Raw genomic sequence first — 4,410 nt, forward strand, 5'->3', positions numbered from 1 at the left:
TCCTTGTAATTTTTGAAGATGATACACCATCTGGAAAACCATCATGACTGATGTTTCTGAATATAGCCGGTCTTACATGTCTGCAGTCATGAAAGGATTATTTATTAAATTGTACAAAAACATTAAAGTGGCCTGGTTTTACACAAAACAAAACAAAACAAAAAAAATTTATGATACAAAATTCCTTGGATACCAAAATCTTCCCTTTTAATCTTTTTTTACCAGAAATATATTTTTACCATTATAACCTTACTTTCATATTTTAAAAATTATTATTCTCAGGTTTTTCTCTTTTTATAAGTTTATTTTTAGAAATTAATTTCCAATTTTAAAATTTCTATCTTCTGCTTAATGCTTGGTTTAGCAATTTAGAAAACCAATTAGCCTTGGGACCAGCAGATAGCATAATAGCTACATCACTGCACTCCCATGTAGTCAACTATGGTTGGGGGGGGTGACTTCTCTTTCTCTCTCATCATCTCTCTGTCTCTCCAAGCACATGTGCCCTTTGGCAAAAACCTTAAAATAATAATAACAGTAAAATAAAACTTCTCAGTTCCTTAAAAGTCACGAGACCTTAGGAAGCATGGCTCACAGACTCAGTCCAACACCTTACAGGCCCGATCAGTTCAGTCCCCTCCCAGTCTTTCCTTTTCACCACACTGGGGCTCCCCTCCAAAGATAACCAAGGCAAGAGCCCCCCACACCCTCACCTTCTTGCTTTTCTTTAGGCTAACCAAGGCCCAGTGACCTCAAGGGAAGGACAGGGTCAGGGAGGCAGATGGGCCATCCCTTAGGTCCCCTGAACCTGGGAAGCAGCCCAGAGATGGCATTTGTGCAAACAAGCCCTGGGAATTGAGGAGCTTTCCCTGAAGTCACTGCCACAAGGAGCCAGAAACCCCTAGTAAGGTGGGGACCACCTGCTGACCACATGGGAGTCCACGCATGTGCGACAGAGTTAGCCTAGAGTAGGTCAGGGGCATGTTACTGTGACACAAGTGGGCAGTGGTGCCTGGGCGACCAAGGGTGGCTTGGGCAGCTGTGGGCTCACTGTGTTGGAGCAATCACATTGCTGACTGCAGGCTCTGAGGGCCTCTGCCTCTTCTGCACCCCTGCGCTTCCCAGGGGCTCCTTCTGGGCACTGGGAGGAGGTAAAGCAAGCCTGGGTGACCCGGTGATGTAGCACCTGCTTTTGTCCCCAGCTGGAAGGCCAGGGTCAGCCAAGTTAAGGGCTGCCCAAATGCAGATTCCAGGTACCACTGGGGCCTTCATGGGCATTGAGGACACTGGCCAATGTGAGTCTGGCAGATGTCCCAGCTGGCTTTTGTCAGAGCAAAGTGGGAAGCTAGACAAGGCGTCACCGAGGACCCTCAGCGTGACTGCTCTAGCCCCACAAGGGCAGTCAGGGCTTCCTATGTGCCCTGGGGCTGCTCTCCTCCAACTCCTTCTTGCCTCTGAGGCTCCCCTGGGGGTCTGGGCCTGGCAGTCCCCAGCCTGTCCTCAGTCAGTCTATAAGGAAGCTGAGAGAAAGTGGGAAAGCAGCGAGCCTAGTGAACTAGGGCAGGTCAGCCACTTGGGAGAAGGCAGACTCTGTCTCCTGGAATCCACACTCATCCCCACGGTCTCCAGAATCAATTAGGTTTGTGGGGAAGATGAGGAAGAAAAAAGGGCTGCCCCATCTGTTCTTCCAAGAGCTCCCTCGGGCTCAGACTAGCACAGCCTGACTGGGTTCTGTTGTACATGCATCACCTATGCCAGGGACAGGCCACAGGAGGTCAGTGAGTCCCCCCTTCACAGGCGCTTTCTCCCAGCCAGCCAGCTTATAACCCCACGGAAGGCCTAAGGATCCTGTCATGGCCTCATCATGAAAACTGAGGCCATCAGTTCTGCCTCCAGCTCCCCGTCTGCCCTCTGACTTGCGTGGGCTCACGAGTAACATGCTGTGCAATTTTTGTCTCAGCCCTCCTTGTGCTTCTCCTGACTCATGCTCAGAGGAGCTTTTCCTCTGCTCAAGACCAACTCAGTGAGTGACTGACTTGGCAAATATTCCCTGTGAGAGAGAACTCAAGAATAACTCTGAAAGGAAGAAACCACAGCAGTGGACATAGCAGCGTGGCTCTGGAAACTGTCTGAATAGTGCAGACTGTCCATGCAACTGCTCGGCCACACGGATGTGCAGAACCGAAACCAAGGGTCTAAAGCGGTGCCTCTGCCCACAGCCGCCAGCTGCTCTGCCAGGTCAGCAGGGACAGTGGGGGGACAGCCACGGCCCAAGGGGAGCCTCAGAACAGGTGCTCCACCCCCCCTTTCACGGCCACCATGAGTGCTGGGCCATGCCAGGTAGGGAGAGCCCTCAGACCTAGAACGTAACATGTCACAGCCCCTCCTGAAGGCAGCCTTTCCTCTCCCTGGAGCACAGGGCCATGGTGTGTGAGCACAGCTTCCTGGTACTTACATTCAATCACTGGACATCCTCACGGCATACAAGATGGTTTTTCCCAGCATGAACACAGTGGGTGTGAGCCCAGTTAAAGATATTGCCATATTACACTATCACCACCAGATAAATTTTCATTTTTGCATCTGTTAAGTGTTTTTTGTCCTGATTACCTCCCTCCCACCCTGACCCCACAGTGTCTCTGGTGCCTGTAGTCCCCTCCCTTCCACCCTCTGTCCTCCCATAGTGTCTCTGCTATCTATAGCTCCCACCCTGCTTTTATACCTTCCCATCTCTCAGTTTCTGACATAGGCTACAGACTTTTAGTATGTATATGTGTATGTGTGTGTTTATGTATGTATACCTACACACATACACACATATTTTCATTTTTTAGAGAAATTTTTGTTATATAGCACGTATACACAGCAGAGAGACAGAGAGACAGAAGTGAGAAATCACCCTCTCATGGGGTGATGGCCACGTTGCAATCCATTCTCTTCCATTGTCCTCTTGGTATTCTGGGGACACCCACATATGCACCCTGCATGAGTTTCAAGTCATGGGATCCAGGACTTGAACTGCAGTTGGCAATGTAGGAGTCCAGCACCCTAACCATTACACATCTGCTGGCCCCATACATTTGACCTATATTAAGCAGACATACAATAGCTCTCTTTCATAACCTGCTTTGCTTCACCTAACATTAAATCTTCCATATTTGTCCACTTTGTATCAAATGTCAGATTCTCATTGTTCTTTATAGCTGAGTAGTATGCCACAGTGTGTGTAGATGTGCCAACATTTTTAAAGCCACTCGTCTGCTCTTGGACATTTGAATTGACCCCATGTCTTAGCAATTGGGAATAATGCTGCAATAAACATGGATGTGCAAGTGTGTTTCCTGGCTGTTTTCCTATCCTTTGGATTGATACCTGGGAGTGGAATTTCTGGGTCTGATGGTAGTTCTATTGATAGCTGCAGGTCTCTGAGGAACCTCCACACTGTTCTCCATGGTGGCTGTGCTAATGGACCTTCCCACCAACAGTGTAGGAGAGCTCCCTTGTCATTGCACCCTCACCAACCAACACTTATCATTCTTATTTTAAAATCCTAGTAAGGCTAAATCTACTCTGGCCATTGAACATATTAGCTTTTGTGCTCAACAGAATGTCCCCCACTAAAGTCGAGCACCTCCTAATGCCCAGAATGTGTGAGCATGTCACCTCACACAGTACAAAGACTGCAAGTGTGATTTAAAAACAGATCTGACGGGAACCAGCAGTTAGCGTAATGGCTATGTCGCTGGACTCCCACGTAGTCGACCGCGGTTCAGATCCCAAGAGGAGAATGGAGGAGAAGGGATTGCGGCGTGACCATCCCCCCTGGGGGGTGATTTCTCGATTTCTGTCTCTATGTCTCTCTCTGTCTGTCTGGCGAGCACACGCGTCCTACAGTGAAAATCTCTCCAAAAAAAAAAAAAAAAAAAACAGATCTGAGATGGGGAGAGCACCTTATCAGGCTGATTCGGCAACTTGGTCTTTGTGGGGTCTGGATGAGTGTCCTAGCCTGGGACAGGTCAATTTTTGTGCTTTAGTCACTCTGCTGCAGCTTCCTTTCCAGGATGACACCCCATGCCTCTTCACCTGGTGTTCCTCCATATGCTGTGTGATATTCTTTCTAATAAACCAGAAAACAACCCTTTGTTCTGTGAGCTGCTCTTGCAGATTAATCAGACTCAACTCAAAGAGGGGTTGTGTGAATCTCAGTTTATAGGTGATGGGTCACATTTTCATTGCATATTTTTAGTTGTGTCAAAGAAAGTATTGACAAAGAATTGTCTTCACGAACTGAAAACAATCAAACCCTCCATGGCCCACAGTAGGGGTCTTCTGGAAATGACAGAATGAAAAGAGTGCCTGTGACCCCCTGTTGGAAGACATCATACCAAATCCTCAAGACTCACACTGTAG

The sequence above is a fragment of the Tupaia chinensis genome, unplaced genomic scaffold, assembly GCF_000334495.1.
Source record: "Tupaia chinensis unplaced genomic scaffold, TupChi_1.0 Scaffold000552_1, whole genome shotgun sequence".
Taxonomy (NCBI): domain Eukaryota; kingdom Metazoa; phylum Chordata; class Mammalia; order Scandentia; family Tupaiidae; genus Tupaia; species Tupaia belangeri.